Below are 23,951 nucleotides of genomic sequence, written 5' to 3' on the forward strand. Positions count from 1 at the left end.
GCTTCGACATACCCAGCATCATTAACGAGCAGTGCGTACAGAGGGGCATGTGTAGGAGCTCGCATTTATGAATCTTGCTACTGACTTAGCCACACATTATACATCCTGTACATTATGCAACAAATAGTGTAGTAGTGCTGACTGAACACACTGAAGAACTGAAGATTGTATGAATCGTATCACGTAACACATCTGAAAGTAAATAGCTTTTTCAAAGAGTAAATATTTTTTCCTAATTTGCATACTATTCCTCAAATCAATTAGAATTTGGATTGAAGAGGAAGACGTGCTCGAAAATTCCGTGTAGTTGTGCAAAGTCACTGTGGCAGGGATCTGTAGAAATTAGTGCATCTGCCTAGTGATCAAATGGCTCTAAGCACTATGGGACTTAACATGTGAGGTCATCAGTACCCTAGACTTAGAACTACTTAAACCTAACTAACCTAAGGACATCACACACATCCAGGATTCGAACCTGCGGCCGTAGCATTGGCGCGGTTCCGGACTGAAGCGCCTAGAACCGCTCGGCCGGCAGTGATCAGGAGACCGGGGTTCGAATTCCGGTCTTGGTAGAAGTTTTCATTCGTCGCTTCAGTCTGCACATATACATCATAGAAAAGGTCTCTGGAACCATATACTTAAATTTGATTAGTAAGTATCCTGTGTTACATACTTCCTAATGTAGCAAACGTTCTCCCTCAGTGTTCTGTCTACCTCCAATCCAAATTTCATCAAAATCGGTTCAGCGGGTTGGTCGTGAAAACATAACAGAGTTACTTTCGCATTTATAATATTAGTGTACACAAAACTTTCAATTACAATATATTTTTTCCGTGACCGATTTTGATGGCTCAAAATGGCTCTGGGCACTATGGGACTCAACTTCTGAGGTCATTAGTCCCCAAGAACTTAGAAATAGTTAAACCTAACTAACCTAAGAAAATCACACACATCCATACCCGAGGCACGATTCGAACCTGCGACCGTAGCGGTTTCGCGGTTCCAGACTGCAGCGCCTAGAACCGCACGGCCACTTCGGCCGGCTCGATTTTGATGAACTAAAGCCTATACAGTGCTGCGAACTGTGGTCAAGCTACTTGCGAAAACCACATGAAAGTTTAGTAGACTTGGACATGCGTATTGAAATGAACAGACAGAGACGACAGTTTAATAGACTTATTACTAGCGTAGATTACCCGTATTTCCCTGTAGTTTATGCGTATTTTTCAGGTAAGTTCATACATCATGACTCATTTAAGGTTACAGCTTTTTTCTTTTTTTTTAGGTTTACAAATACAATTAAACTTCCTCAATATTTCATAAGTTTCGCTTCCATTATCAAGTATAACATCATAAATACCTCAATGATGCCTTCCTCGTTTGGGTGCTACTATTCATTCATCGATGGACCAAGCCGAAAGACGACAGCAAGAGATAACGTGACGTACGCCCATCGGAGTGTGTAATTCAAGGACGAGTTCCCAGGACACCCATTCGTTCATTCGCAAACACCTCCCCTCCCCTCCCCGGGCCGCCAGACGGAGGCGGCCACGTACGAGGCGTGAGAAGGCGAGCGATTCGCCGCCGACTCGGCCTCGTCCGCGCAGTGCTCGGACGGCCGGCCGTGCCATTGTCTGAGCGCCAGGGACACGCCCGCCGCAGCCCGTGCCTACTCCGTTGTCAACTAACCTAATTAACATCCATCACGCTGATTACCATCCTCGCTGCTTATGATAATCGGCTCCCATTGTGACCGGGGCGGCGACTGTCCTTTGTTACGGGGCGTAGCGTTAGTCATCGCCGGTCTTAGCGCGGTAGCCGGTGCCCACGCAGCCAGCTGATAGCGCGGGCGTGGTCTCTAGGCCAAGGGCGGCCGCCGCCGCGGCTGCTGGGCTGCGTAGCCGCCGGCGGCTGGTCTAGGCCACAGGCTCAGTGAGTCACACCAACAGTCGAGAAACAAAGTGAACACTCGCCACGGTAAACGCGTAACTATTTGTCATCATTACGACTTCCTGCTACCGTAAGACTAACTGCCGTCTAAAGCAAACATTGTAAATAAACCAACTAGAAGCGAATAGTCTTTGACTGATTTCTGCTGGTATCCCAGTTAGCAGAATTACTACAGGAGCGAATTCAAGGTGGGGCGTCTTGTGGTTCACTTAGACCCTACCCCCACCAAATAACATTTAATTAAAAGCTTTATATTTCCATGTATATTAATTTCCAACTTTATCAGACAAGTCTGGGAGAATATAGTGTATTAAAACCAAAAGTCTCTGAAATATCGAACATTAAAAAAATAAGTACAAGATTTGCTTAATACACACTGAAGAGCCAAAGAAACTGGTACACCTGTCTAATATCATGTATGGCACCCGCGAGCACCCAGAAGTGTCGCAACACGACGTGGCATGGACTCGATAAATGCCTGAAGTAGTGCTGGAGGGAACCGCCACCACGAATTTTGCATGGCTGTCCAGAAATCCTTAAGAGTACGAGGGGGCGGTGATCTCTTCTGAACATCACGTTTCAAGGCATCCCAGATCTGCTCAGTAGTGTACATGTCTGGGGAGTTTGGTGGACAGCGGAAGTTTAAGCTCACAAGAGTGTTCATGCAGCCACTCTGTAGCAATTCGGGACTTGTAGGGTGTTGCATTGTGTTGCTGGAATTGCCCGAGTCTGTCGGAATGCACAATGGACATGACTGGGTGCAGGTGATCAGATAGGATTCTTACGAACGTGTCACGTCAGAGTCGTATCTAGACGTATCAGGGACCCCATATGACGCCCCACACCAATACAGAGCCTCCAGCAGCTTGAACAGTCCCCTGCTGACATGCGGGGTCCATGGATTCATGAGCGTGTCTCCATACCTGTACATGTCCAATCGCTCGATACAATTTGAAACAACACTCGTCCTACCTGGCAACAACTTTCCAGTCGTCAACAGTCCAGTGTCGGTATTGACGGGCCCGGCCGAGGCGTAAAGCCTTATCTTGCAGTCATCAAGGTTACATGAGGGGGCCATCGGCTCCAAAAGCCTATATCGATGATCTTTCGTTGAATGGTTCGCAAGCTGACACTTGTTGATGATCCAGCATTGAAATGTACAGCAATTTGTGGAAGGGTTGCACTTCTGTCACGTTTGAACCATTTTCAGTCGTCATTGGTCCCGTTCTTTCAGGATCTTTTTCCGGCCACAGTGATGTCGGAGCTTTGATGTTATACCTGATTCCTGATATTTACGGTACACTTGTGGAATGTTCCTACGGGAAAATCGCCATTTCATCGCTACCTCGGAGATGCTTTGTCCCACTGCTCGTGCGTCAACTGTAACATCACCTTAAAACTCACCTTAAAACTTACTTAAAGCCTGATAACCTGCCATTGTAGCAGCAGTAACTGAGGTAACAACTGTACCAGACACCTCTTGCCTTACATAGGCGTTGCCGACTGCATCGCCGTATTTTGCCTGCTTACATATCTCTGTATTTGAATACGAATGCCTATAGCAGTTTCTTTGGCATTTCAGTATATGATCCGTTTCGCTTTCTTTCCTATGGGTTGACTAACGTCAATTGGTTTGCGACCTGACTGACTTCAGAAATCTTTCCAGGGAGGAAAGGCGTTCATTGACAGGCTTGACAGGCTGACAATACATTCTGCCAACAATAAATATGTCAAAGAAATGCGGAGAGAGAGAGAGAGAGAGAGAGAGAGAGAGAGAGAGAGAGAGAGAGAGAGAGAGAGACAGACAGACAGACAGAGAAGGAGAGCACAAAGACTTATTTCAACGTAGGCTGAAATGAATAAAAGGTACATCGTTTCTCAATTTATATGCTTACAGATCTATAGTCGGCAGATCAGTATTCTGATATAAACATTAAGCTGTCAAAATTGTCGAACTCTCTTGTTACTATAGTTCTTAAATGACTCTTTTGGACAAATTTTTTTAATGACATATTTTTCTTAATAGCATTTTTTTTAATTCTGCCAAAGTGATGTAAATAAATTATTATTACATCACTTTAAAACATTTTACATGCAGGATTTTCCAAAAAGAATGCCGGGATTTTGAAAAAGCGTTTCAGGAAACTGTTCAGTATAATGAAACGATTTAAACGTCAAATTCAAAAGAAAAAAAACAAAGCTTTTTTTCATCCGTTGACAAGCTTCAATGTGAACTCCTTTAGTTGCTCTGAGTACAACAAAACAATACTCGATATCACGTCTTGTGTTTTGTTGCTTCTCTGGTGTTACAGACGTGTTAGCTATCGAAATTCGCTCCCACAAATGCCTCAAATTTCGATTATTTTCTGCAGAGACAATGTTCTTTATATAACACCAGAAAACGAAATCCAAAGCGATAGGGTCATTACTTCAGGGAGGCTTGAAGTTATGGGCGTCCATGCCTTTTCGACCGTTCGGAAATATGTTGTTTAAGAGTTTGTGCTCTTCACGACGCTGATGAGGTGGCATTTTTAATTGAAAACTTCGTTGGGCAACAGATTTTTGCGGATTTCTGATACAAGACTGTCAGATTTCTTCAACTTTATTTCCACTTGTTCCCGTCTGGTCTGATGAATGTACTTTCAACACGCTTTCTGTTTCCCTAAACTGGTTGAACTATTGTAAAACAGCTTGTCATAGGGTACATTTTGTCCTACATAAGTTTCTCAGAATCAATCCTGCACATTAGCAATTGATTTAAACACGCAAAGAGCGCAGTGCGCCTTCTGATGCGTCGTCAGCATCATACAGGCCTGTGATTCCAAGTGGCGGTACGTCCGGCCGCAGCTCTTTCGCCCATGTCAAGGTAAATGGTTGACCCCATACGACACTGTAAACAGAGCTTCGCTATTTTATCTTCAGCTGAACAGTTTCCCAGTAGCGCATATTGAAAATCCGGCATTCTTTTTGGGACACCCTCTACTTTATTGGTTTTTTATGATTGGAGTTTTAGACATCTGTGACCCGTTAGAAGAGGAGGTAGCGGCAACTCTGCGGACTGCTGCTGAGTGATGAAATGATACACACAGAAGAAGTCACATAGCGGTATTGAATATCATGGTGATCCAGTATAAGTTCACCCGAGTTTATGTCGATAATACACTCTAAGACAAAGAACAAGGACGAAGGAATTCTCCGAATGGAGCGGAAATCGGGAGATGTGATTCACATGTACAGAGAAGTAAATTATTATAATTTTAAAGAAATTCGTTGATTTACTCAAGAGAAAGAACTTAATAAATTGAGCAAGTTCACCTCTGGCCATTATGCAATTATTCTGCTTGGCATTCGTTGATAGAGTTGTTGCATGTCGTCTTGAGGGACATCGTACCAAATCCTGTCCAATTGGCGCGTTAGGCCATAAAAATCACGATCTGGTTGGAGGGCCCTGCTCACAATGCTCCAGAGATTCTCGATTGGGGAGAGATTCGGCGACAGCGCTGGACCAAATAGGGTTTGGCAAGCACGAAGAAAAGCAGTAAAAATTCTCGCCCTGTGCAGACGGGCTGAAATGTAAGCCCAGAATTGCTTGATATGAAGGCCAACAAAACGGAGTGTGTCAACGTACCGCTGTGCTCTAAGGGTTCCGCTGATGACAACCAAAGGGATCCAGCTGTATAACGGAATGGCACCCTGGACCAACACTGCTGTTTATCGGTCCGCATGTGGGGCGACGGTCAGAGTGGTATCCCATCGCTGTCGTGGGCGCCTCCACATACGTCTTCGCTGGTTATCGGGGCTAAGTTCGAACCGGTTGTGTTTAAAGAGGCACGTATCGAAGATTTATACCGCGTACAGGGATAGCGGGAAAACATCGTCTGTTGACTAATCGCGACAGATATTCATTGTGACGACAAAGAAGGGAATGACAGCTTCAAAAGTCACTGAAGAAATGCATCCCGCAATCACGAACGCTGTCAGTACCAAAATAAACCGAAGGAGTTCCATAAGCAGGGCCTGCATTGAGAGGTGGGATTCCAGAACCACTCAGTAGTGGTGCAAATGCCCGTAAGAGGAAAACATGGTGCCGAACCAGCAAAACGTGGAATATGGAGCAATTAGAAGAACTTATTTGGTCGGATGAGTGTTGTTTCACACTGCTTCCAACTTTTGGCCGAATTTATCCCAAGAGTGAGACATGGCGCTAGTTCGTTGATGATTTGGGCAGCCAAATCGTGGTATTCTACAGGCCGTATGGTTACACCACAAGGTCGCATTACTGCCAAGGATTAGCTGACCGCCGGTCGTGTCGCCGAGCGGTTCTAGGCGCTACAGTCTGGAACCACGCGAACGCTGCGGTCGCAGGTTCGAATTTTGCCTCGGGCATGGATGTGTGTGATGTCCTAGGTTAGTTAGGTTTAAGTAGTTCTAACTTCTAGGGGACTGATGACCTCAGAAGTTAAGTCCCATAGTGCTCAGAGCCATTTGAACCATTATCTGACCATTTTGGCTGATCAGATCCATTCCACGATACAATGTTTGTTCACAAATGGTGATGCTGAGTTCAGAGACGACAGGCTTTTGGTCACACAGCTCGCATCGTCTTGGACAGATTTTATGAACCAGATCTCAATATTACTGAGCTTCCCCTGTCTACTGTGGGAAGAAGGGCGCGTGATCGTATGACTCCATTGAAAATCACATTGGGCCTGTATTTGTGCATTCCGAAACGATTGGGAGCTGCTTTGAGTGCAGTTTTCTTACACCGGTTATATTTTGTGTTTCTGGTGCTTCCATATTTTTGTCTGCCACATGTATGGGGTTGGGTTGTGTGGAGGAAGAGGCCAAACTGCGAGGTCATCGGTCTCATCGGATGAGAGAAGGATGGGGAAGGAAGTCGGCCGTGCCCTTCAAAGGAACCATCCCGGCATTTGCCCGGAGCGACATAGGAAAATCACGGAAAACCTAAATCAGTATTGCCGGACGCGGGATTGAACCGTCGTCCTCCCGAATGCGAGTCCAGTGTGCTAACCACTGCGCCATCTCGCTCGTTCACCACATGTATGTTTTGGACTTAATGAAGATCCTGGCAACCTAGCAAATCAGGGACGTTCTAATTAGTATTAATAGAATAAATAGTAAAGTGAGGTGTCTTGATAACTGATACCTGTCTTGATACCTGATGACGAGCATTGGTGACTTGAAACGCTGCGCTAATAAATCAGTGTCATAAGATTAGTGGCCCTCAAACGTTTTCATATATCCTTTATAGTAGCACAGTCACGGAGAACTAATGAACTAATATGAGGTAAGATTATCCTATGTATGTTACTGTCGATCTCGATGGGATTCGAACTCTACGTCCTGTCGTCCCTCTCAGCTCCACTTGGTTCTGTGCTTAGCTCGACATCCTGCGCCACGTGCAGGAGCAGCACACGTCACACGGCGTGCGCGGCTTTTTCGCGAGCGACGTCAGCCGTGCCCTCCAGCAGGGGCGTGGCGACGCGGCTGAGAGGTGGTCAAGGCCGCGCGCGAAGACGGGACAGCGCCGGAGGCGGCCGTGGGAAGGCGAGGACGCCTCTCCTCTGGCTGGCTGCGCCCCACCCGCACCACGGGCGCCTCCACGCATTGTTCCCCTGCGTCCACCCAGCCGCTGTCTCAGCGTTATTTTTAGTCCGTGTCCAAGAACGTCACGCTCTATCGCGCTTCTTCTGTATCAGCTCCGCACTTCTCTTCCGACAGCGAGTCAGTGAAGCCAGTTTTATAGAGATTTCGATTTCCAACTCCGTTGTATTCGTCCAATGCAGAAGTCGAAGACCATTGACAGCTCTTGTTATAATTGTAAGACTAAAATAAACCCAAATAATTATACAGGTAATCATTTCCGAAGATAAAAACTTGGAAACTACACGGTCCAGTCACATTAACGTGACCACCAAGTACGTTCGAGATCAGGTGAAATAACCACTCACAGACTGCAGATGGTAGCAGTAGCAGTGGTGTGTATATAAAGCATGTAGGGGAGACGCGGTAAACAATTCAGTCATTATCGTAATGTGGAAACGGCGCAATGTATCTGATGTCCAACGGGACATGATCATTGGCTTTCGCGCCAAGGATGGAAGCATTTCCGAAACTGTTCGCTTGAATGGCAAAATGGCACTGTCCAGAACAGGCGCCGGGGCAACTTGGTGCAACACGTTTCATAGGTGACAGAGGTGAACAACAGCAACGGAGATGTATACGGATGGACAGACGTGCAACTGTTGAGCAACCGACATCCCGAATGGATCAAGGTTTGTCTTCTCAACTACTGTTCAGCGAACGTTGCTGCATGTGGACCTCCCCCAATAGGCGCGTGGTTTGTGCATCCCTGCTGACTGCTGTTCACTGGCGACGAAACCTGGAATTTGCACGCCAGTACCGCAACTGGACATCCATTGAGTGTCGAAAGATGGGCGTTTGCGATGACAGATGACCGTTCGCCTGAAAGGACAGAAAGCAAACGCCTTGTTACAATCGTCCGTAGGGTCCAGGGTGGAGGAGGAGAGTTATGGGCCGGGACGATGTTTCCGTGGCGTTCTCTGGATGGTATTGTCATTCTGGAAGGCACATCGGATCAAGACAACTATTCATCTATCCTTGGGGACCATGCAATTTGCTTCACTTCGGCACAATGGCATCTACCAGCAGGACAATGCATTATGTCACGCAGCTTGCATTTTACGTGCGTGATTCGAAGAGCACGAGGATGAGTTTACCGTGCTCCCCTGACCATCAAATTCCCCGGGTGTAGACCCAATCGAGAATTTGTGGAATCACCTCGATCGGGCTGTTCACTCAATGGAATCCCAGCCGGGAAACCTAGATGGCCACGGCATGGCTCAACATCCCTGTCGGTATCTCTCTTCCTGCACGTCTCGTATCAGTTCGCGCTGCAAAAAGTGGTTATCCAGGTTTTCTAATGATGGCCACATTAAAGTGGCTCTCCAGTGTATTAGAGATAGATAATTGCGGTTTCTTGTAAAATATTTAGAAGCCCTCATGGTCTTTTCTTTTTCCTTTGTCCTTTGTTGCAGATTTGACTTGGAGTGTATCAAGACGGCGACAGACTGAGGGAAGGCGCAATATGTCATCTGATTTACAGAATCCAGATCTGTGACGCTAATATGGCCGCGCAGAACGTGCATTCTAAAGCGGGTCGAAGAATTGCTGCCGCCCATCAATTTGTAGCGTGATGGTGCACATTGGAAACTGAACGGGCGAGATGTGCTGAGTGGCAAATTCCCTGAGAGGTAGACAGGTTGTAATAGTCCCCCTCATTAAATCCGTGCTCTCCGTTTCACGCCTCTAGACTTCTTTTTGTGGGATTATGTCAAGTATTGTATATGTAGGACACCAGTCAATGACACTGCTCCCCTTCGTGCACGAATTCAAAAAAATGGCTCCAAGCACTATGAGACTTAACATCTGAGGTCATCAGTCCCCTAGACGTAGAACTGCTTAAACCTAACTAACCTAAGGACATAACTCACATCCATGCCCGAGGCAGGATTCGAACCTTTGACCGTAGCAGCAGCGCGGCTCCGGACTGAAGCGCCTAGAACCGCTCGGCCACAGCGGCCGGTTACATGAATCAATTAAATAATCAAATCTGTTGATTCTGCTATGCTGACCCTTACATGGGCAGAACTCGAATATCGCCTTGATGTTGCACAGAACGTCTACTAGAGACGAATGGCGCAAACATTGAAATTCGGTATGATAGAAAAAATAACGTTGAGGTCTGCTACACTTTTTGCAATAAGCCACGATGCTCTGTCTTTAATAGTTCTCAAGTTACGATTTTTTAAAATCACAACAGGACTTTACAGACACCGTTAGCTTCAAATTGTGAGTCGGGTCTGGACACAAACCTGTGGCTTTCCCTATGTTTATGAACAATTAACATGTGTGAACATCCGCTCAGTATAGCATCAGTTCTCCCCAAATCCATTTTGTCGATTTCATAATCACGTATGATAATACTGATGGCCGCAGTTGATTTCAGGACTTGTATTGTCATGTTTTACATCTATGTGCAAGGAAAATACTGACAAATAAAACATTTCTACACAATTCAGCATTTATTTTCGAAACACATTATCGAAATAGGACACACGCTTATCCTGCCAACGTATATTTCGTTTGTCTTCACAAAAACAAAAGCACTCTGTGTGACCTTCCACAAAAAAATCAACTCTCATCCACACAAAATGTACTGAACGACGTCTCTCTACCAACCATTTTAAAGGATGTGGTGTCACAAAATGAAAGGTAAAAACGTATGTAATAATTGAATAACGCTGCATAAAGGACAGTTCTGCTCACTTTCATGTTAGTAACAACTTACGAGAGTTTTCCGCTAAGTAATCTATGTTAATTTATATTAATGTGATAGTAACCATTTCTGAATCCACTATTATACCCGGAAACGTGTCTGCCATCTCGTTGCCTCTACATCTACATCTACATCATTACTCTGCAATTCGCAATAAGTGCCTGGCAGAGTGTCCATTGAACCACCTTCTAGCTATGTGTCTACCGTTCCACTCCCTAACGGCAGGCGGGAAAATCACTTAAATCTTTCCGTGAGAGCTCTGATCTCTCTTACTTTATTATGATTATCATTCCTCCCTACATAGGTGGGCATCAACAAAATACTTCACACTCTGAAAACAAAGTTGGTGATTGAAATTTCATGAGACGATTCTGCAGCAACGAAATCTACCTTAGCTTTACTGATTGCCAGCCGTATTCACGTATCATATCTGTAGCACTCTCTCCACTGCTTCGTGATGATCCAAAACCAACTGCCCTTCTATTAACTTCTGCGTCAATCCTGCCGTATCTGAAGAAGACCCCATACCTTAAAGCAGTACTCCAGAAAAAGGCGGACAAGCATGTGTAAGCTGTCTCTTTAAGAGGCCTGTTACAGTTTCTAAGTGTTCTGCCAATAAATCGCAGTTTTTGGCGTGCTACGTAATTGTTCCATTTTAAGTGATTCGTCATTGTTCTCCCAAACGTTTAATTGAGTTTACATCCTTTAGATTTGTGTATTTTCACCTACATCTATATGGCTACTCTCCAAATCACACTAAAGTGCCAGACAGAGGGTTTATCTAACCAACTTCACACAAATTCTCTATTATTCCACTCTCGAAAAACGCGCGAAAAAAGAACACCCATAACTTTGCGTGCGAACTCTGATTTCCCTTATTTTATGATGACGATCGTTTCTCCCTGTGCAGGTTGGCGTCAACAAAATACTTTCGCATTTGGAGGAGCAAGATGTTAATTGAAATTTAGTGAGAAGGTCCGGCTGCAACGGAAAACGTCTTTGTTTTAATGACTTCCACCCCAAATCCTGTATCATGTTCGTGACACCCACTCCCATATTTCTCGATAATACGATACGTGCTGCCTTTCTGTCAACTTCCTGGCTGTACTCCGTCAATACTATCTGGTAGGGATCCCATACCACGCTGTAGTACTCCAAAAGAGGACGGACAATAGGCAGTCTCTTCAGTAGCACTGTGCATCTTCTAAGTGTTCCGCCAGTAAAACGCAGTCTTTCTTTCACCTTTCAATTTAAGATCTTAATAACTGTTATTCCTAAGTATTTAGTGGAACTTACGGCCTTGAGGTTTGATTGATTTATCGTGTAAGTTCAAGGAATACCTTTTAGCACTCATGTGGATTGCCTCCACTTTTCATTATTTAGGGTCAATTGCCAATTTTTCCACCATATACTGAAACGTCCCCTTAGAAAAATTATACATGACTGTGCTTAAACTGACACACAGTATTTTTAGTGCAACGCAATCTGACTTTCAAAAATCCCTACAAAAGAATGGCCCTGACTAACATTAACCTATACCTTTCACAAATCACTTAACTCACAAAAATCATCGTTACTCGAACTACTGCAATACAGCGAGCGCCACTACTCCCAAATAAATAAAAGATTCAAAGTACGGAAGGCACTAACTACTGATAGGCATAGTTAGCAAATGAAAGATTTTGATAGAGAACAAACAATGTATTTACCTTAATAGTGTTGAAAAATCATAATATACATAGCAGTTCATGACATCCAGTCTTACAAATTTCAAAATTCCGCCATTTCTCTCCCCACATCCACCACTGCTGGCGGCTCACCTCCAACTGCGCAACGCTACGCGCTGTTCACATCCAGCTGCCGCTGCCCAACACTACAATGGCAGACAACAATGCAAACTAGCCACAGACTGCACACAGCACAGCCAGTGATTTTCATACAGAGCGCTACGTAACGTTGCCAATAAGATAACATAAACAGCCTACTTACATAGCCCCCATGCACCCCACAAATTGTTTTGGGCAGTGGCCAATAATGATTTGATAAAATTTTTCATAATTACAATAACAAAGATATCAAATGCACACACTTATTGATACAATGTTGGTCAAAAGCTAAAATTTTCTCACAGTCCATAAAGACAGTCCTGATCATTCATCACAGTAAAATTGCAGTGTTTTTCTCAAAGTCTGAGCAGTAAAAGAAAATGCACACGGAAGTAGTGGATTTCCATGCAGTCTTGAAGAAGTAATGTTGTCCTTCCAACGGAAAGACAGTGCTGACTCTCGACATGACAAGTAATGGGTCACAACAGAGCAAACCCACAGCAGAGTCATTCGAAGTTTTGAAGAATATTGGTAGGCAGGTCATCACAGAGTAGACCCACTGTAGTCCTGGTAGAGATTACGGTATTGGTGGGCCACCAGAGGTGAAGACCCACTGTAGTCCTGGTAGAGATTGTGGTATTGGTGGGCCACCAGAGGTGCAGACCCACTGCAGTCCTTGTAGAAATAATGGTATTGGTGGGTCATCAAAGATGCAGACCCACTGTAGTCCTTGTAGAGATGGCCAGCAGCCATCTGTTGTGACTGTGCAGGTGCACAATCACCATTGAAGAGTTTTGCGGATAATATAGCAAGTCCACAACCACCACTTGTGCACTCACAAAGCTTTTGGAATTGTCCTTAGAATCAGCAATGCTGTTATCCAGTCCCTTGCTGAATTATTAACACATGTACAAACACTAACAGTTCCTAATTCTCACATATTGTCCATATACTGTGACCAACACAAACGTGTGCAGTGAAATGGAACTTACAAGTTAATAATATGATGAATTGGTGTCAATCACAATTTTATAACATAAGAATACAATTACAAAGGTACAAAATACATCATTAAGGAACATAACAATACAGATAACATTTGTAGTACAGGCTTTACAAAAGAATCGAAGTAACGTATACATCAGTGTTACAGGAATTATGACATGAGTACAAACATAAAAGATCAGAATAACTTTCGAAACATCAACTTCACACATGAGCGTTAAAACAAAAGAGAACAAATAATGTTTAAACATCTTTACAAAGTAAATAACATAGTATTAGAAAAATTCTACAACATAACAACATCAGCTAAACCCATAAAGACAGGAAAAACACAAATACACAAGGGAACACAAAGACATAGTGGGATAACACAAGGAAAGGACATAGTTTCTTTTACTGCAGTATTTTGCAAACAAAACTTTCTTTACTTCTCGGAGATCTCCATTCGTTCTTCATTATTTTCAAAAAGTCCTATCTATACCTGCTTTCTGTACTTTTTCGTATGACTTCTCAATGCATTTTCTCCAATTCATCGCAACTCATTCTCTTATATAGTCTACCCCCTCTTAAGTTAACTTAAATCTACTGAGCTCAGATGCTAAACTAATGGACGAGGCAATGCAGCAGCACAGAACAATTAGCATAAACAGCAATGACCAAAAAAAAAAAAAAAAAATGGAAATTGGCAAAGCAAGCAGCAGCAAATGCAATAACTTATATCTAAGCATGACAAAGCTCAAGCAGGAAAAATATTACAGTAAAAATGGCCATGTTTAATACCTATGACACATCTTAAGACTAGAGTGATGCATCACGAGAACTTACACTAGCAGATAAGTTACCAAATCGTAAAAAAATTATTTATGCAATTCCTGTGAAGGTAAATGTCTATTTATGTGCCCTCGTTTTCTTGGAAGTAGATCATAAATTTCTTATTGACTGGATCTGTGCCGGCCGAAATGGCCGTGCTGTTAAAGGCGCTGCAGTCTGGAACCGCAAGACCGCTATGGTCGCAGGTTCAAATCCTGCCTCGGGCATGGATGTTTGTGATGTCCTTAGGTTAGTTAGGTTTAACTAGTTCTAAGTTCTAGGGGACTAATGACCTCAGCAGTTCAGTCCCATCGTGCTCAGAGCCATTTGAACCATTTTGTACTAGATCTGTAGGCATAAAATAACTATATTAGTACTATAGTAGTAAATTTTATTTCAACCAATGCTGCAGTGCAGCTAGAAACTAGATATTAAACAAAATGAGTAAATAAATACATAAAGCAAGCCATATGGCATTTCTCTCAAATAGCAAGACAATAGCCGTGAAATGTTTCTCATCGTTTCATTAGGCATTTTAGTAAATATCATAAATTAAGAGCTCCACAGTATAATCATATGTTTTCAAGTTTGAGCATGTCGTATTTGCGATGCTTTCTACAAAGGAATGTCAATAGCGAGGATAATGGCCTCCCTATTTTTTTTCTGCACCTGTGCCTCTGAAAGGCACACACTAATGGCTTTTTCTCAGGCGACTATCACACAACTGTGTGCCCACCACGCAGTACGTGAAGGTCACTTAACTTTCCTACCGAAATATTTACGACAGCAGTTTCCGCTACAGTGGCAGTCTCATATAAAAAATTTCACAGGTCGAGAATTTGCGTTACAAATGTGTAGAAACAAAATCCTATAAATACAACAGTGTCCAAAAAATTTTCAGTGGCATTGTGATACATTCACACATGTACACACATTTCATAATTCTAAAGTACGATTCTTGGTTTCCAACATCCTTTTCCACAAATCAGAGTCCCTAACCACTACTCATTATTCCTTACCTTATTATACATATACATATTCATCGACACTTCTTCAATTTTTCACCATAAGAAATACATAGCATAATCAAACTCCTCATATATGGTATCATCCTCTTATTGATCATAAACATTCCTCAACAGCATAATACATATCGTTGTCGTAATAATATTATAACATCTCAGTCAATTCTCAAAATCGTTGTAGCTTCCTCCAATAATTTCAAAACCTAAGAAAAATTCTCTGCTCATTTCAATAGTGTCATCTACCTCAAACGTACTTGAAAATCATGATCCCATACCAAATACATCATTCAAAGCTCTCATAGTATCACAGTGGTTCCGAAAAAATATGAACAGTTGACAAAGTACAGACAAAATACAATTTTGTAAGTGTGAAGTTATCCAACTGTGTAATTACGTAAACATCTGTCACTGATGTAGTAAAATAATATTTGTCTCTCTCAGTTAAATGATCAGATAGCTGTGTAATTCTGTGTTAGAGAAATATGGTACCGATGTGTAAAGTTGTATAAGCAAATACCATATTAGCTGGGGCTCCTTGTGCTTGCCACACACGTGGTACACAAATTAGGCGTGTACCCCCCTGAGGATTAACGTAATTATACCCTCAGGTGTTACAGATTATAACAATGGAATCAAATGTATCACGGAAAACCTTTGTATCTTTGTAATTCAAAAATCTTTAAAAATAAATGTTTTAAGTACAAAATTAATCACTCAAATACATGTACTGTAGCGCTAAACTGTGCGTCTTGTTGTAAGATAATCTCTGTGGAAGTGTCGTAGTTATCGTCCTCTGTAAGCAAAGTTCTGCTGAAGTCAATGTACTTACCTTATCATAAACGAAAGTGAAATGCTTTGCGTATAGATACCGTAGTTATTACGTACCTTACCGTAATCAAGAAAGTACTATAATGTAACGTATTGTTGTGCCACGGAAAAGGCTGTCTCATTGTAGCTATACGACTAAAGTTACTACTAAAACATGTTTTACTTTCCAGAGTATTTCAGAAAAACTGTGCAGATATTAAACAGAAACACCGCAAAAGCAACACTGTAAATTGTCACTCATCAGTAGTGTCGTGATAAAATCGTGTATCTGTCAGATAAACTAACCACTGTGTCATCTGGTATCTCACAGAAAGTACTTTAAATCCAGAGTGTATTTTCAAGTAAACCAAAATGTAGCATTAAAATCTCATTAGCAGTACCAGTATATGTTCTAAGTATGTAAGTCTTATAGTCGTTACGTAATTGTGCAACTAACAAATAAGAATGTACAAATAACAACACTGTGTCGTCTGTTCACTATAACAATGCATTCGTAATTTCTGTTTAAATAAGTTCTCTTGGTTCTTGATTGGATATATAACTTAAAACATTGTTGCATGGTAACAGTTTAAGTGATCATCGTGCATTACAATTTCTTATGTCTTCAAAATTAAATCATGACAGGTTAAAACGTTGGGCATTGTTTCTGCAAGAATTCCAATTCACAATAGTCTACATTCCCGGCAAGGAGAACATCGTTGCGGACGCACTGTCACGCGCACCGGCTGGGCTTGAGAAAAGTAACACAGAAGGCAACCTCGAGAAAAATTTCAGTATTCTTTACATTCAGAAAGTCTTTAAAGGACATTGCTCATGAACAAGTACGTAAGTAGGCTGTTTATGTTTTCTTATTGGCAACGTTACGTAGCATAAACGGCCTACTTACAATACATATGTTATTTAATACGTTTTAAAATTAGTTTTGATCTTCTAATGACTTGAATAGACGATAAACGAAAGCATCGTTTGCAAACAATTTAAGATGGCTCCTTATATTGTCTCCTAAATCGTTTACAAAGATAAGGAACAGCAGAGCGCCTGCAACACTACCTTGGGGAACGCTAGAAATCACTTCTGTTTTGCTCAAAGGCTTTGGGTCGGTTACTATGAACTGTAACCTCTCTTATAGGAAATCACGGATCTAGTCGCATAACTGAACCAATAATCCGTAAGCTCGCTATCTGATTTCAAGCCACTTGTGAGGTATGGTGTCACAAGCCTTGTGGAGATCTGGAAATACGTAATCAATCTGAAATCCCTTGTCCATATCATTCAACACTAGTTGTGAGTAAAGAGATAGTTGTGTTTTACAAGAACGATGTTTTCTAATTCCATGTTGATTATGTGTCAATAGACTGTTCTCTTAACTCATGATGTTGGAACACAAAATGTGTTCCGAGATCCTGCTGCATATCGACATTAATCATATGGGCCCGTAAATCAGTCGATTACACCTACTGCCTTTCTTGAATATTGATGTGACCTGTGAAACTTTCCACTCTTTGGGTACTGATCTTTCGTCGAGCGAGAGGGTGTATATGATTGTTAAATATGGAGCTATTGCACCAGCATACTCTGAAAGCCACCTAAATAGTGTTCAATCCTGACCTGAAGACTTGATTTTATTTAGTGGTTTAAGTTGCTTCACGACGTCGAATATATCTGCTTTTAAGTTCGTGACTCGAATTATGGAATATTTACTTCGTCTTCTTTGGTGATGGAATTTCAGAAGGCTGTATTTAGTAACTCTGCCTTAGTAGCACTGTCATCGATAAATCGCCGCTGCTGTCACGCAAAGAAGGCATTGGTTGTGTTTTGGCGCTAGCATATTTTACATCTCTTTGGGTTTTCTGCTAGGTTTCGAGACGAACTTTCGTTGTGAAAACTATTATAAGCATCTCGCACCGAAGTCCGCGCTAAATTTCAAACTTCTGTAAAAGATAGTCAATCTTGGGGACTTCGCGTTCGTTTGGATCTGATATGCTTTTTAGTTGCTCCTGCAACAGCAGTGTTCTGACCTGTTTTTTGTACCACGGGTGCTCAACTCCTTTGTTTGTTAATTTGTTTGGTATCCTGTACCCGAAATTTACCAGTTTCCTTTTAGTACTGATATGCGTAACTTCATACTTTGTAAGTAGGCTGTTTAGGTTTTTTTTATTGGTAACGTCACGTAGCGCTCTATATAAAAATCACTGGCTGTGGCTGGTTAGCATTGTTGTAATATTTGCTATTGTAGTGTTGGGCAGTTGGCTGTTAACAGCGCATAGCGTTGCACAGTTGGAGGTGATGCGCCAGCAGTGGTGGATGTGGGGAGAGAGATGGCGGAGTTTTGAGAGCAGATTACCTGGAAGTATGTCCACCAGAGACAGTAAATATATAGATTGTTTGTTCTCTATCAAAATCTTTCATTTGCTGACTATGCCTATCAGTAGTTAGTGCCTTCAGTAGTTAGAATCTTTTATTTATCTGGCAGTAGTGGCACTCGTTGTATTGCAGTAGTTCGAGTAACGAAGATTTTTGTAAGGTAAGTGACTTCTGAAAGGTATAGGATAATGTTAGTCAGGGCCATTCTTTTGTAGAGATTATTGAAAGTCAGATTGCGTTGCGCTAAAAAAATATTGTGTGTTAGTTTAGTGTTGATCAGAATAGGTAAGTAGCGAAATGTCTGAGTACGTTCAGTTCTGCTCAGCTGTTTGAAAATCAAATAATGTAAGAGGTTTATCAGCACAATAATTCATTAATTTTTCTAAGGAGACGTTTCATATGTAGACCCTTAGCCGAGGATACCTCACTGCAATCTTCTGATTTTTTCTTGTAGTTTCTGTAATTAGTGTAGCTATTGTTTATTGCTAGCGCGTAATTATAGAGAGAATTTCCTTTGTAGTTGTAGTTTTTCACTGTTGTACAGTAAAACAGTTGTGGCATGCATGTAGATTTGCACAAAGTATTTCGCAGCTGTGCTTGCAATTAACTAGATATTATTTTCAGTTCTATGTTAATGTGTTTTCTTATATTGCTCTTCAAATTGTGCTTTTCCGTGCTATTGTGTGAAATATTGTGACAATAATGGCGTGTGAAAAACGTAAGGCTCCAAAGTAAACTGAGAAACTGTTAACATGCAACAATGTTTTGAAGTTAACTATCCAGTCTAGAACCTAGGGAACATATTTAGACAGCATTTACGAGTGCATTGCTATAGTGAACAGACGACACATTGTTATTGTGTGTACATTCTTGCTTGTTAGTTGCACGATTACGTAACGACTGTAAGGCTCACATACTTAGAACATACACTGGTACTGCTAATGAGATTTTAATGCAACATTTTGGTTAACTTGAGAATACATTCTGGATTTAAAGTACTTTCTGAGAGATACCAGATGACACAGTGGTTAGTTTATTTGACAGCTACACGATTATATCACGATGCTACTAATGTGTGATATGACTTACATTGTTGCTTTTGCAGTGTATCTGTTTAATCTCTGCACAGTTTTTCTGAATTCTTCTGGAAAGGAAAACATGTTATAGTAGTAACATTGTGGTATAGCTACAATGAGACAGCCTTTTCCGTAGCACAACAACACTTTACAGTAGAGTACTTTCTTCATCACGGCAATAAGCGTAATAACTAAGATATCTATATGCAGAGTATTTCACTTTTGTTTTTTACGAGGTAAGAACATTGACTTCTACAGAACTTTGCTTACAGACGACAATAATTACTACACTTAGCACATTTTTACAGTTAAGTAGTGACAGAGATTATCTTACAACAAGACGCATAGTTTAGCGCTGCAGTACATGTATTTCAGTGATTAATATTGTACTTAAAACATTTATTTTTAAAGATTTTTGAATTACAAAGATACTAAGTTTTTCTGTGATACATTTTATTTCATTTCTGTAATCTGTAACACCTGAGAGTATAATTACATTAATCCTCAGGGGGGTACACTCCCACTTTGTGTACCATGTGTTTGGCAAGCACAAGGCGCACTAGCTAATATGGTATTTGCTTATACAACTTTACACATCGGTACCATATTTCTCTAACACATAAATTACACAGCTATCTGATCATTTAACTGAGAGTGACAAACATTTATTTTACTACATCAGTGATAGATGGTTACATAATTACACCATTGGATAACTTCACACTTATGAAATTGTATTTTGTCTGTACTTTGTGAACTGTTCATATTTTTTTCAGAACCATTATGATACTATGAGAGCTTTGAATAACGTATTTGGTATGGGAACATTATCTTTAAAGTATGTTTGACATAGATGACACTATTGAAATGAGCAGAAAATATTATTTTTGGTTTTGAAATTATTGCAGAAAGCTACAACGTTTCTGAGATTTGACTGAGGTGTTATGATGTTATTATTATGATAACGATGTGTATTATGCTGTTGAGTAATGTTTATGATCAATAAGATGATGTTACCGTATATGAGGAATGTGATTACTTGTTTATATGTATATGAGTAATTAGTAGTGGTTACGGACTCTGATTTGTGGAAAAGGATGTTGGAAACCCAGAATCGTACTTTAAAAATTATGAACTGTGTGTACATGAGTGAAATTATTACAATGCCAGCGAAAATTTTTGGACACTGTTATATTTATAGGATTTTGTTTCTACACATTTGTAACGCAAATTTTCGACCTGTGAAAATTTTTATATGAGACTGTTACTGTAGTGCAAACTGCTGTCATAAGTATTTCGGTAAGAAAGTCAAGTGACCTTGACGTAATGCGTTGTGAGCGGCCAGCTGTGCCAGCCGCCTGAAAAAAGAGAGCCATTAGGTGGAAATAAAAGAGGCCATTATCCTCGCTATTGACATTTCTTTGTAGAAGGCATCGCAAATACGACACGCTCAAACTTGGAAACATATGATTACACTGTGGAGCTTTTAATTTATGATATTTACTAAAATGCCTAGTGAAATGATGAGAATCATTTTACATCTAGTGTCTTTCTAGTTGTGAGATTTTTTGTTTAATATCTAGTTTCTAGCTGCACTGCAGCATTGGTTAAAATAAAATTTAATAAATGTTCTAATGTAGTTATTTTATGCCTACAGATCCAGTAAATAATAATTTTATGATCTACTTCCAAGAAAACGAAGGAAAATATGTAGTCATTTCCCTTCACAGGAATTGCAAAAATATTTTTTTTACGATTTGGTAACTTGTCTGTTAGAGTAAGCTCTCGTGATGCATCACTCTAGGGTTAAGATGTGACATAGGTATTAAACATGGCCAATTTTACTGTAAAATTTTTTCTGTTTGAGCTTTGTCATGCTTAGGTATAAATTATAGCATTTGCTGCTGCTGTTTGCCAGGCATAGTGTTACTGAATTTGACTTTGTATTACTCTGTTAAGCCAGTTTTACTACGGATTTATTTTTCTTGTTTGTTGCACATTGCCTTATGTTAGTTGTAATATTGCAATTGTTTAGTAAATTTAGATATACTGCTGCTTGCTTCGCCAATTTGCATTTTTGTGTCATTGCTGTTTGGGTTAATTGTTTTGTACTGCTGCATTGCCTCGTCCCTTAGTTTATGTATCTGAGCTCAGTAGATTTAAGTTAGCTTAAGAAGGGGTAGGCTATATAAGAGAATGAGCTGCGATGAATTGGAAGAAATGCATTGAGAAGCTATATGAAAGAAGTACAGAAAGCAGGTATAGATAGGACTTTTTGAGAATAATGATGAATGAAGGGACATCTCCCAGAAGTAAAGAAAGTTTTGTTTGGAAAATACTGCAGTAAAACAAACCCTGTCCTTTCCTTTCGTATTATTCCGCTATGTGTTTGTATACCCTTGTGTATATGTCTTCTTCCTGTCTTTATGTGTTTATCTGATGAGAGTTATGTTGTAGAATTTTTCTAATACTATGTTATTTACTTTGTAAAGATGTTTAGACATTATTTATTCTGTTTTGTTTTAATGCTCATGTGCGAAGTTGATGTTTCGAAAGCTATTCTGATATTTTATATATGTTCTTATGTCATAATTCCTGTAACACTGATGTATATGTTAGTTCGATTTTTTTGTAAAGCCCGTATTACTACAAATGTTATCTGTATTGTTATGTTCCTTAATGACGTATTTTGTACCTTTGTAATTGTATTCTTATGTTGTAAATTTATAATTATACACCAGTTCTTAAAATTAAGTTTCATTTCACTGCACACGTTTTTGTTGGTCATAGTACACGCAGAATATGCGAGAAAAAAAAGAGGACTGGTAGCATTTGCACGTGTGTTGATAATTCAGCAAGAGTCTGGTTAACAGCATCGCTGGTTCTAAGGACACTTCCAAAAACTTTGTGAGTGCACAAGAGGTGGTTTATGGACTTGCTATATTGTCCGCAAGACTCTTCGATGGTGATCGTGCACCTGCACAGTCGCAACAGATGGCTGCTGGCCATCTCCACAAGGACTACAGTGGGTCTGCACCTTTGATGACCCACCAATACCATTATTTTTACAAAGACTACAGTGGGTCTACATCTTTGATGGCCTGCCTGTACCATTATTTCTACAAGGACTGCAGTGGGTCTGCACCTCTGGTGGCCCACCAATACCGTAATCTCTAACAGGACTACATTGGTCTGCTCTGTGATAACCTACCTACCAATATTCTTCAAAACTTCGACTGACTCTAATGTGGGTTTGCTCTGTTGTTGCCCATTACCTGTCTGCATGTCAAGAGTCAGAACCGTCATTCCGTTGGAAGGACAACACTACTTCTTCAAGACTGCATGGAAATCCACTACTTCCATGTGCATTTTCTTTTACTGCTCAGACTTTGTGCATAAAATTGTAATTAATACTGTGATAAATGACCAGGACTGTCTTTATGGACTGTGAGAAAATTTTAGCTTTTGACAAACATTGTATCAATAAGAGTGTGCATTTGATATCTTTGTTATTGCAATTATGAAAAATTTTATCAAATCATTATTTGCCACTGCCCAAAACAATTTGTAAAAATTTTTGTGGGGAGCATGGGGGCTATGTAAGTAGGCTGCTTAGGTTCTTTTATTGGTAACGTCACGTAGCGCTCTGTATGAAAATCACTCTGTGCTGTGCGCAGTCTGTCACTGGTTAGCATTGTTGTAATATTCGCTATTGTAGTGTTGGGCAGTTGGCTGTTAACAGCACATAGCGTTGCGTAGTTGGAGGTGAGCCGCCAGCAGTGGTGGGTTTGGGGAGAGAGATGGCGGAGTATTGAGAGTGGATGATCTGGACGTGTGTCCATCAGAGACAGTAAATTTGTAACACTGGATGTCATGAACTGATATATAGATATATATATATATATATATATATATATTAGGACTTTTGAACGCTATTAAGGTAAATACATTGCTTGTTCTCTATCAAAATCTTTCATTTGCTGTCTATGCCTATCAGTAGTTAGTGCCTTCAGTAGTTAGAATCTTTTATGTATCTGGCAGTAGTGGCGCTCGTTGTATTGCAGTAGTGCGAGTAACGAAGATATTTGTGAGGTAAGTGACTTGTGAAAGGTATAGGTTAATGTTAGTCAGGGCCATTCTTTTGTAGGGATTATTGAAAGTCAGATTGGATTCCGCTAAAAAAATATTGTGTGTCAGTTTAGTGTTGATCAGAATAGCTAAGGAGCGAAATGTCTGAGTACGTTCAGTTCTGCTCAGCTGTTTGAAAATCAAATAATGTATCTATTGGGACGTTTCAATTTTTCATTATTTAGACTCAATTGCCACCTTCCGCATCATACATATATCTTGTCTCAATCGTTTTGCAGTTTGTTTTGATGATCTGACATAATAAGACGGTAAATGACAGTATGATCAAAGAGGGCTGTTCAGATTGTCTCATAAATCGCTTATATAAATCAAGAACGGCAGAGGACCTATAACGCTTCATTGGAGCACACAGGATATTGTTTCTGCTTTACTCAATCGCATTCCGTCAGTTACTGTGAACTGAGATTCTTTTGACAGGCAATCACCATTTCAGTCGCACATGTCTGATAATACTCCTAAGGCACGCAATTTTATTAGAAATTGCTTGTGGAAAACGATGTCAAAAGCCTTCTGTAAACCTAAAGATATGAAATCATTT

Source organism: Schistocerca americana, chromosome 3 (assembly GCF_021461395.2).
Source record: "Schistocerca americana isolate TAMUIC-IGC-003095 chromosome 3, iqSchAmer2.1, whole genome shotgun sequence".
Classification (NCBI taxonomy): domain Eukaryota; kingdom Metazoa; phylum Arthropoda; class Insecta; order Orthoptera; family Acrididae; genus Schistocerca; species Schistocerca americana.